This window comes from Dermacentor andersoni, chromosome 3, assembly GCF_023375885.2.
Source record: "Dermacentor andersoni chromosome 3, qqDerAnde1_hic_scaffold, whole genome shotgun sequence".
Taxonomy (NCBI): Eukaryota; Metazoa; Arthropoda; class Arachnida; order Ixodida; family Ixodidae; genus Dermacentor; species Dermacentor andersoni.
Window position 1 is genome coordinate 231,088,419 of NC_092816.1, and position 12,431 is coordinate 231,100,849.

Below are 12,431 nucleotides of genomic sequence, written 5' to 3' on the forward strand. Positions count from 1 at the left end.
GGTTGATGTATGGCGCACTCCTGACCGAATACCTCTCTGCTACCACTGTGGTGAGGTTGGCCACCCGTAGAGAATGTGCACTATCGCCAGGCAGGGCTTCGCGGTTTTCCGGTTAACCCACCTTGCCCTCGAAATGGTGAGCGTCCATTTGAAATCGAGGAGTACCTGTCTACTCGTCAACGCTCCCCATACGCCTACCAGCAACACCAACCTCGATCAACCGTGCCGTTGAGGCATCGGCCACCGAGCCCCCTGTCCGTCATCAAGCTCCCCAAGACGCCGTTCACAGAGCCCGCGTCGGGAAAACTAGAGTCAGCGGCCTCGGGAGGTAAGGCCGCTGACTCTAGTTTGACTCTAGAAAGAGAAGAACCTCCATCGATGATTCCGAACGACAATGAGGGACTCAGAAACCAGTGCCGTAAGAGCGACGTTGCTTCCGATTTACGTGTGTTTATTGACGGTTACGAAGTGAACGCGTTAGTCGATACAGGTGCAGATTTCACTCGGTAATAAGTAGTGAGCTCACCAGGAAACTGAAGAAAGTGTAGAATCCTTGGAAAGGGCCTCAAATTCGCACCACAGGAGAACACCTGATCGACCCGACGGGCAAGTGCACGGCTAGAATAGGAATACGAGGCTTCACGTACGTCGCTAGTGCTCAATAGACTTTATTATTGACATGGCTTTTTTTGCAGGATAATGGCGCTGTAATCAACTTGCGGAAATTGTGTTTCCTCTTCAAGAAAGCACGCTGTCGCAGCATTCTACTCTGAAGAAAAATTCGATGCTCTTTACATTGCCAAGGAAGACGTGATGCTTCCTTCGAGATCCAGCGTCCGTCACAGTAAGATGCGACGCGTTCAGTGACTACGAAGGAATTGCAGGCAGCAACACCAGTTTCCTACTCGAAAAAGAGATCTGCATGGCAAGAGGCCTTGTCCAGCTGCGTGGCTGATGTGCCAACGTTTTCCTCACTAATTTTGGAAATGAGGTGCATCATGCCGCGAAGCGAACCGGTATTGCCAGCCTTAATAAGTTCGTCCAAGTTACCGATCTCAGCATTCCATAGACTTCACCATCGAATTTCCAAGATGCGGATTATGTCCTCTCAGCCAGCGACATCTAACCAGGTCTATCGCCGAGACAGAAGGAGCAAATAGAGACCCACGTAAGAGACTTCACCGAATGTTTTGCAATGTCATCCAAAGTCCGGCGCACATCTATTGCCAATCATCGGATAATTATCGACGAATCAGCGAGGCCAATTTCCCAGCCTCCCTACCGAGTGTCACAAAAAGAGAGAGAAGCCATCGAAAGTCAAGTTAAGGAAATGCTTGAAGACGATGTAATTCAGCCGTCGGCAAGTCCGCGGGCCTCGCCTGTGGTACTTGTAAAGAAAAAGGACCAAACCTTGCGCTTCTGCATTGATTACCGAAAGCTGAACGCCGCCACAAAGCAGGATGTGTAGCCACTTCTAAGAATCGATGACACTCTAGATAGACTGCGAGATGCCAAATTCTTTTCCTCCCTGGACCTCAAAAGCTGCTACTGGCAGATAGAAGTGGACGAAAGAGATCGTGAAAAGACGGCGTTTGTGACGCCCGACGGACTGTACGAGTTCAAAGTGCTCCGATTCGGCCTTTGTTCCGCACCTACCACATTTCAGCGGATGATGGACACTGTGCTCACCGGTCTGAAATGGCAAACCTGTCTCGTTTATGTTGACGATGTCGTGATTTTTTCTACCACCTTCGAGCAGCACGTAGAACGATTGCGGGCTGTGATGAAACCTATTAGATCAGCAGGTCTGACGATAAAACCCCCGAAATGTAATTTCGGCTTTCGCGAGCTTCTCTGCCTCGGCCATGTTGTCAGTTCAGAAGGCATTGGCCCGGACCCTGAGAAGACTGCCGCAGTGGAAAAATTTCCGAAACCAACCGACAAAAGGGCTGTAGGTGATTCTTAGGACTTTGCGCCTACTACAAATGCTTCGTCAAAAATTTTTTTAAAGGATCGCTGAACCACTAACGCGGGTAACTAAAGAAGACACGCCTTTCGTCTGGTTGAATGAGCAGGAGAATGCTTTCAATGGGCTACGAAATCGTCTTCAGAACCACCCAGTTCTTGCTTATTTTGACGAGAAAGCCGAAACTGATATTCACACAGACGCAAGCAATTTAGGCCTCGGTGCTGCCCTCATTCAGTGGCAAAATGGAGAGGAACGAGTCATTACGTATGCTAGTCGAACACTTTCGAAGGCTGAGGTGAACTACTCAGCGACAGAAAAAGAATGCCTCGCGGTGCTATGGGCCATCAGCAAGCTTAGACCATACATATATGGCCGACCATTCCGAGCTATCAGCGACCATCATTCGTTGGGCTGGCTGGCGAATCTCAAAGACCCATCTGCACGGCTGGCAAGATGGAGTCTGCGGCTGCAGGAATACGATATAACGGTCGTATACAAGTCCGGTCACAAGCACAGTGATGCATATTGCTTGTCACGTGCACTGACTGAATACAGCGAATCCACGCTTAGGAAAAAATGGACAGGATTGCCTGTTCCTAGGAGATGTGACGACATCGCAAATTGCTCAGCATCAGTGATCTGACGCGGAGTTACGCCTGCTCATTGGTTACCTAGAAGGACACCCTGTCGACAATCTACGAACTTTCGTCCGCAGCTTGTCGTCGTTCGTCCTGAGAAACAATGTCCTGTACAAAAGAAATTTTGAACATACTACAGAGACATTTCTGCTCGTCGTACCTTCAAAATTACGACTCGAGATATTGGAAGCATGCCACGACGATCTATCAGCAGGAGATTTAGGAGTGAGCAGAACATTCGCGCGCATCCGCATGAAGTATTACTGGCCAATGTTATTGAATTCTATGCAACACTACGTAAGAACCTACCGGTACTGCCAAAAACATAAAATACTATCATTCAAGCCAGCCGGTCTCCTAAAACCGATACATCCACCGGAAACTCCATTCCCACATCGTCATCAGGAAAGCGTTGGATCGTAGTTACAACTGAATACCTAACTCGATATGCCGAGACAGAGTCTTTTGTCAAGGGAAGGGCCAGAGAGGTAGCTGATTTTTTTTTTGTCAATAACATAGTACTACGGCATGGCGCTCCTAAAGTTCTCATTACCGACCGAGGAACCATATTTACTGCCCATTTGACACAGTCCATTATGAAATTGACGTACACCAGTCACCGAAAAACCACGCCATATCATCCGCAGACAAATGAACTGCATGAACGACTCAACAGAATGTTGACTGATATGTTGTCTATATACGTAGACATGGAGCACCGAACATGGGACAGGATACTACCGCACGCAACGTTCACGTACAATACATCTGTGCAAGAGACGACTCAAATGACACCTTTCCAACTCGTTTTTGGCCGGACCGTCACCACAACTTTAATGCTATGCTCTCTGTAGATGAGACCTCCGAAAATGACAATAACGTCAGCGACTTCACACAAAGAGCTGAAGAAGCACGGCAGCTGGCGCGACACGGAATTCAGCAGCAACAGCAAACCGACGCGGACCGATACAAGTTGCGACGAAGAGACGGCCAGTATGCGCCTGGAGACAAAGTATGGGTGTGGACTCCCGTATGGATGCGCGGCCTATCCGAGAAGCTTCTTCGTCGTTATTTTGGCCCGTATAGGATAATTCTCCGAATTATTCCCTTGAAGTCCCTTGAACTACGAAGTTGCTCCAGAAGGTCAAGTAACCTCATCACGACGGCGGCATCGAACAGAAATCGTCCATGCCCTCCGAATGAAACCGTACTACGACAGACAATATCTGTTTCCGCCTACAATCATTGCGAATGACAGTCTAGAAACCACCGCCTTCTGTACAAGCATCGGGACGATGCACTCTTGGAAGGGGGACAATGACACAAGATGATTTCAAATTACGCGCGCCAGCCACTTCCTGCGTCCGTCCAGTTGTTTACTGCTACCTGCGAAAGATAGCGGCAGTGAAGCGGGCAACACGAGCTCGCAAGGCACGCGCAATCGGAGCAACGTGTCATCAGCGCGGGACACGTGGGAAGAAGAAGAGGTATAGGATGCTTGCGAAAAGACTGTGGACGTTGTAGTGAGGCTCTCGCTTAGCTGCTTGTCGGGCACAAGTACGCCCAGCCTAAAGTGATTAAATACCGTCACTCAGCTGTCCGTTACAATATACAAGATGAGTCAGTGTAGTTAAGATGGCTGACCACCACCAACACGCAGCAGAAACCGTCCCGCAATCTTTTTCTTCCTCTCTATTCTTTCATCCTTCCGTAACAGGACCCCCGGGTGGTGAAGCGCCATCTCGGAGCATGGTAGGCGAAGAATTGCGCGCGATGTATGGCTTCAGCCGCGAAACGTGGACGACGTCAACAGGCGTCGGACTTAAGGATGCATCAAACCGAATCTGCGAAATCCCGTAATTTACGTCGTTAACATGACGTAGGACTTCATGAGGCCGTTTGTAGTGAGAGAGAAACTTCTGGGAGAGGCTAACCCGACGAAATGGTGACCAAAGCAGGTGAACAAGCTCCAGGCGCGAACTTAACATCGCGATTTCACCAGTCATAACGCTATTTCTGCATATGCTACGACGCTAATAAACGAGATAGGGCGACTTGACGTGCCATGTGAGCGCGATTGATGACAATACGAGCGTACCCAGTTGCAACACGTGACACAGTAGGGAGGATGGTGTCAAACGGCAATGTGGGGTCGTGACCATACAAAAGATAAAAGGGCGAATATCCTGTGATGTCATGTCGGGACGAGTTATACGCGAACGTCACGTAGGCCAGCGTGGCGTCCCAGTTGCAGTGATCATTGGAGACGTACATCGACAGCATCTCTGTGATTGTTCGGTTAAGACGTTCCGTAAAACAGTTCATTTGTGGGTGGTAGGCGGTGGACAGCTTGTGCTCAGTAGTACAAGAGCGGAAGAGGTCGTCGACAACTCAAGATGAGAACGAGCGGCCGCGGTCTGCAAGTAAGTGTCGACGTGCACTGTGGTGGAGAATCACGGCGTGGAGGAGAAGATCGGTGACGACTGTTGCGCAACTAGTCGGCAACGCCTTTGTTATCGCGTAGCAGGTCGCGTAATCAGTAGCGACGGCGATCCACTTATTCCCTTTAGTCGTACGTCATCGGAAAAGGGCCAAGCAGGTCAAGGCCTACGCGAAAGAACAGTTTAGAGGGAACTTTAATTGGATAGAGTCGTCCGACAGGTGGCAGGGGAGGTTTCTTCGGACGCTGACACAATTCGCAAATCGCGACATAACGACGCACGGAGCGGTAGAGACCCGGCTAGAAGAACCGGCGTCGTGCGCGGCCGTATATACGCAAAATTCCTAAGTGTCCCGCCGTCACTGCATTGTGAAGTTGTTCGAGAGCGACGGATCGCAGAAGCCGAGGAAGGACGAGGAACAACTCAGAGCCGTCAGGGTTGATACTGCGGCGGCAGAGAATGCCGTCGTGAAGCACAAACATACGGCACCTGGCATCAGTACTGCAAAATTGCACTCCGGCGATGATGGACTGTAAGGATTTGTCGCGTTGTTGTTCAGTGCGCATGTCGGTCATGTCAGTAAAAGCCATCACGCAGGTCACCGGATCATGCGCAGCAGGATCCGGTGACCTGCTGATCCGCTGACCGAGAATGTGCGGCCGTTCAAATATGGCCGGAACTTGGCGACAGCCCAAACTAAAGCCAAGCACTCCCGCGAGTTGATGGAGTAATTTCTCTCGGCATCTGACAGCAGGCGGCTGGCGTAAGCTATGACGCATTCGGTACCATTCTGTTGTTGGGCGAGAACAGCGCCGATTCCACGGCCACTTGCGTCAGTGTGGACTTCGGTCGGTGCCGATGGATCAAAGTGGGCAAGTATGGGAAGGTTGGGAAGTATGGGGGCGAACGCGTGACCTTATTCACGGCCCCATGAGAATGGCGTATTCTTCTTAAGAAGATCTGTCAAAGGCCGAGCAATGTCGGCGAAGTTTTTGACGAAACAGCGAAAGTAAGAACATAGGCCGACGAAGCAGCGCACGTCAGAAACAGAACGTGGCACAGGGAAACTGCGTACGGCGCGAACTTGTTCCGGATCTGGTTGGACACCGGATGCGTCAGCGAGGTGTCCCAACACGGTAATTTGACGGCGCCCGAATTGACACTTCGTGGAGTTCAGTTGGAGGCCGGCTTTTCGGAAGACCGCAACAATGGCAGCGAGTAGGGCAAGGTGGCTGCCGAACGTGGGAGAAAAACAATAATGACGTCAAAGTAACAGAGACAGGTGTCCGTTTGCAGCCTCGCAGAAGAGAGTTCATCATACGTTCAAATGTCGCAGGAGTATTGCATAGGCCGAAGCTCATGACTTTGAACTGATATAAACCATCCGGCGTAATAAAGGCCGTCTTGTCGCGGTACATTTCATCAACTTACATTTGCCAGTAGCCGGATCAAGATCGATGGACGAGAAGTATTTAGCTCAGCGCAAGCAGTCCAAGGCGTGATCGATGCGTGGCAGTGGGTAGACATCTTTTCGCGTGATTATGTTTAAGTGGCGATAGTCGACGCAAACACGCCAGGTACCATCTTTCTTTTTCACAAGTACGACAGGCGAAGCCCAAGGGCTGGCTGATGGCTCGATGACCCCTTCGCGGAGCATTTTGTCCACTTTTGATTGGATTATTTCACGTTCAGCATGCAATACACGACAGGGACGCCGACGAATAGGATTCACGTCTCCAGTGTTTATATGGTGAAAAACAGATGTTTGGCCTAAAGGCCTATTGCCGAAACCAAAGATGTACTATTCAAGCAGGAGACGTATGTCCGTGGCCTGTGCGGAGGTGAGGGCAGTTGCAATCATTTTCGCGAAGTCATCCGTTAAGGAGCAAGAGCTGTGAGCTGCAATTGGCGTTAATATACCACTATCGGCATTCACACTCTCAATGTCAAATTTGGAACCACTAGAAACGCTGGCCAAGAACATGCCGGCTGGAATCACTAGAGGGCACATGCTGAAATTCAGGAGTGGTAGAACGACGTCGTTAGTAGTAACCTTGACCAGCGTATGCGAAACAGCAACGTTCCGCTTCAAAAGCACGTCGATGAAGGGGCGAATAACATATTCACCGCAGGAACCTGTGCTTGGGCGGTCAAAGCGACGTAAGTAACTGCGTCGGGTGACAGACGCACATTGTGAAGCGAGCATAACTGTGCTGGGGCGGTGCTCGGAGCTTCGGCGAGTTGAGGCAGTTCTAACTGAAGAACGCTGGCCGCGCAGTCGATGAGAATAGAACGAGCGGATAAAAAGTCCATCCAGGGATAACATCGTGAGGTCAGTTGTCGATCACAGCAAACAGAACAGAAGCAGGGCGGCCGGCGATACTTAAACACGCAGCACACATTCCAAGAACAACCAGCACGCCGCCGTCGGCCCCACGAAGCACTCAGGCAGCAGCTGGGGTGAGGACCTTCTTTAAACGTCTACGTGGCCTAGCACTCGTCACATGACGTAGGCTCCAGTGTCGACGAGTGCTTGGACAGGTACACCGTCTATTTTAAAGTCAATTACACTTGCGAGTTAAAGCCGAATACCTGTTCTGTAGCTTGATCCGGAATTCCTCTATTTTCCCTCTTACATTGATCAGCTTCTTATGTACCAGTTTCTTCCGTTCCCTCCTCAAGCGTAGACTAATTCGAGATCTTACCATCCTATGGTAAGATCTCGCAGCAGTCTTGTAGCGCACCTTGCCGAGCACGTCCACATCTTGTATGATGCCAGAGTATGAAGTCTGTTTCATTTGTAGTCTCGCCATTCGGGCTCTTCCACGTCCACTTTCGGTTGTCCAGCTTGCGGAAGAAGGTATTCATTATCCGCAAATTATTCCGTCCTGCAAACTCTACTAATAACTCTCCCCTGCTATTCCTATAACCTATGCCATATCCTATAACCTTGTCTCCAGCCTGTTTCTTGCCTAGCCTGGCATTGAAGTCGCCCATCAGTATAGTGCATTTTGTTTTCACTTTACCCATCGCCGATTCCTTGTCTTCATAGAAGCGTTCAACTTGCTGGTCATCATGACTGGACGTAGGCGCGTAGACCTGTACGACCTTGAATTTCTACTTCTTACTAGGTTTCATAAGAAGATCTGCCACCCTCTCGTTAGTGCTATAGAATTCCTGTATGTTACCAGCCATATCCTTAATAATCTAGAATCCGACTCCTAGTTCTCGTCTCTCCGCTATTCCCCGGTATCACAGGACGTGCCCGCATTTTAGCACTTCATATGCTTTATTTGTCCTTCTAACCTCACTGAGGCCTATTACATCCCATGTAATGCCCGCTAATTCCTCCAATAGCACTGCTAGACTCTCCTCGCTAGACAACGTTCTAGCGTTAAATGTTATCAGGTTCCGATTCCAAAGGCGGCGTGTCCGGTCTCCAGAGATTCTTAGCGCCCTCTGCTGCGTCACAGACCTGACCACCACCGTGGTTAGTTTCTTCGCAGCTGCTGGGAACCGAGGGCCGGGATTTAATTGTTGTATTCATATAGGAGGTTGTGGGCAAGTACTGCACCAGGGTGGGCCAATCCTCCTCTGGTGAGGATTACCAGAAATCGTTTAATTCAGTCGAAACCTCAGCAGTCATGCAACCAATACGGAACCAGGGTGTAGACGAGCCGTATGTAAATATACTGAAAGATATATATAGCGCCTCCACAGCAACCGTAGTCCTCTATAAAGCAAGCAACAAAATTCCAATAATGAAGGTCGTCAGGCAGGGAGATATGATCTCCCCAATGCTATTCACAGCGTGTTGACAGGAGGTATTCATAGACCTGGATTGAGAATTGGGGATAAGAGTTAATGGAGAATACCTTTGTAACTTGCGATTCGCTGATGATTTTGCCTTGCTTAGTAACTCGGGGGACCAATTCCAATGCATGCTCACTGACCTGGACAGGCAAAGTAGAAGGGTGGGTCCAAAAATTAATCTGCAGAAAAATAAAGTAGTGCTTAACAGTCTCAGAAGAGAAGAGTAGTTTACGATGGGTATCGAACACTGGAAGTGGTAAGGGCATCTACTTAGGACAGGTAGTGACCGCGGATCCGGATCATGAGACTGAAATAATCAAAAGAATTAAAATAGGCTGGAGTGCGTTTGGCAGGCATTCTCAGATCATGGCCAGCAGGTTGCCATTATCCCTCAAGAGAAAATTGTATAACAGCTGTGTCTTACCAGTACACACCTACGCGGCAGAAACCTGGAGGCTTACGAAAAGGGTTCTACTTAAATTGAGGACAACGCAACGAGCTATGGAAAGAGGAATGATGGGTGTAACTTCAAGAGGGGGGTATAAGAAGAGAGCAGAATGGGTGAGGAAACAAGGGCGAGTTTATGACACCTTAGTTGAAATCACGAAAAAGAAATGGGCATGGGCAGGGCATGTAATGAAGAGGCAAGATAACCGGTGGTCATTTAGGGTTACGGACTGGATCCCAAGAGAAGGGAAGCGTAGCAGGGGGCGGTAGAAAGTCAGGTGCGCGGATGAGAATAAGAAGGTTGCAGGGTAACATGCCCACAATTAACGCATGACAGGGGTAGTTGGAAAAGCATGGGAGAGGCCTTTGCCTTGCAGTGGGCGTAGTCAGGCTGATGATGATTATGATGATGATGATGACACTTCTTGTGGGCACAGACAGGGGATTTGTTGCAGTAGTAGGCAATGCAGCACCACCTCCGAAGGCTGCATTTCTTAGTTTTCCGAAAGGGTGCGGCCAAAAGCCACAGGGGATGAAAGGCGACGTGTTTGCGGTGAACGACACTGGTGTCTGTGCGGCGATGGTGAGCGACTGTACCACGTCTTCCTAGCAGAGTTGTCGGCGCTGTTAGACACGGCAGTGGGCGGAACATTGCGGGCATTTCCGTCAAAGCGGCCCTGGTTGGCCGGCGTGCGAGGTGTTGAGGGCCACTAGTAGCGACAGTGTCGGCCGACATGACCAATGCGGCGACAGCTGAAACATATCGGCTCGTCGTCCGCAGTTCTCCACTCAGTCGGGTTGTGATGACGCGGAGAGAAGCGTCGAGGTGGAGCCAAAATTCTTGAAGGCCGTTCGTTGCCTCTGGGGTTGGCAACACCACAGACAGAACGCAAAGCAATGTTTTCAAGTTCCTGGCGAACGATTGCTTTTACGAGGGGAACTGAAAAAGTGGTAGCATCAGGGCTACGCAAACAGAAAGCTGCCGGCGCCATCAGATCCAGTTCACGTTGAACGATTCGCACCACGTCCTCTAATGGTGACGCATGCTGCTGTGCGGGCTGATCTTCACACGTCGACGTTGCGGCAGTATTGGGAAGTCTGGCGAATGGTTGCAGGACGCGTCGGCTTTTTGCCTGTTCGAATTTTCGCCACTCTTTAATGATTGCGTCAACTGTAGGGCAGCTTTTGCACATGAGCAGATTAAAGGCGTCGTCAGCAATTCCCTTCCCGACCTTCTCAGCTTCTGTCATGTCGTGATCGCCTTTACGACAAAGTGCCAGCATATCATGGATGTACGAGACATAGGACTCCGTAGGGGATTGGGCACGGGAGGTTAGTTCCTGCTTTGCGGCATTTTCACGGCCAGCTGGTTTGCCAAACAACTCTGTCAATTTCTCTTTGCATTGGTCCCAGCTGGTTGGCTCCTCTTCGTGGTTTTCGTACCACACCTTCGCCGTGCCTCTCAGGTAGAACAACAGGTTAGCTAGCATAAGCGTAGGGTCCCATCTGTTGATTCCACTCACGCGTTCGTACATGGCCACCCGCTCTTCAACGTCGGCGCAATCGGTGCCGCAGAAGGTTGCATTATCCTTGGGTTGCACAACCACAACCGAAGGTGACAGCGCCGTAGCTGGCGACGGCGACGGTGACGTAGGAGGTGGCAAGGATGTTGATCCCGCGTGCTAACCGTCCTTCATGTTTCGGACGGTGATTTTCTAAACCGTTCAAAATTTTTTAAAGGTTGCCTGTGGCAGATAGCTCAATTCCAGTTGATGAGGCGGTCTACTCCGCAGTGGACGGTGACGTCCACTGCGGAGTTCCATCTTCAGCCGTGGTATCCCGCAGTACTCACCAATATGTTACGGGTATGTTGGGAGTATAGAACTTTGTATTTACAATATATATACAAGATGGGTCAGAGTAGTTATGATTGCTGACCACCAACAACACGCAGCAGCCAGCGTCCCGCGATCTTCTTCCTTTCTCTTCTTTCATCCTTCCGTAAGAATATCGTTAATAAAAATCGGACCCCTCGGTTAACCCTCTTCCTTCTCGTTCTTACATAACGAACGTCTCCAATCCGGCAACATTGATGCCTTTAGGCAGCATGTGCGGGTTTATTGACCAGTCGCCTTCACCCACGAAGATCACGTACTCGTGACGCCGGTGGTAGAAAGGATGTTCCACATCCTCCGCCAACGTTTGTGAGTGGTGGCGCTGGCTAACACTCCCAGGGTTAGTTCCAGTATAGTAACACACAAATACCCCAGAAAGTGGACGGGAAGACGGCGTCGCGGTATACCTCAATTGGTTAGAGCATCGTACGCGTTATGCGAAGACATGTGATCGTTCCCCACCCGCGGCACGTTGTTTTGTCATCCACTTTCATTGCCATTAATTTATCTTTTCTTTATTTCATTTAGTAAGCACAAGTAATTTCCCCTATGTTGTCCTTGGTGTCAGTGTTTGTTGGCTTCTTATGATATGAGTAATAAAAATCAGGCCCTTCGGATAACCCCCTTTCTTCTCCTATATATATATATATATATATATATATATATATATATATATATATATATATATATATATATATATATACACACACACACACACACACACAGAGTGTTTCAGCGAACACTTTCCAAATTCTTTAAAGATTGCCTGTGGCAGATAGCTCAATTCTAGTTGATGGGGCGGTCGACTCGAAACGGCGGACACTACTTGCACAAAACATTGAAATACAATATCTACAAATAACAAGAATCCACTAATTAACTTTCTAGCTAATTATCTTATGCCCCATATTGCAATTTAGAAATTCCAGCAGTACACTTCGCAAGGCGGATCCACTTGGAACGAATTCTCAGGACCACACCAGTTTCGAGATATACATTCCCGAACTTTGCGGAGAAATTCATTGGCATTCCAGTTACTTGTGTGCTTCAGTTTATGAAACGACGTTTTGCTAACAAATTAGGTGGAACGCCAAGGAATTTCTCCGCAAAGTTCTGGAATTTATATCTCGAAACTGGTGTAATGTTTCAAATTCGCTCCAAGTGTAGCCACTTTGCGAACTCCACGGCTAAATTTGTAAATTGCAACATGGCCGATAATGTAGTTAGT

The 12,431-nt window shown here is 49.3% G+C and overlaps 1 protein-coding gene across 1 annotated transcript in view; it reads left to right on the forward strand.

Moving 5' to 3' along the window:
• The window catches only part of LOC126536494 (glucose dehydrogenase [FAD, quinone]-like), a 187,661-nt gene that overhangs the window by 108,356 nt on the left and 66,874 nt on the right, over positions 1-12,431 (forward strand). The gene's annotated exons all lie outside the window — the stretch shown is intronic.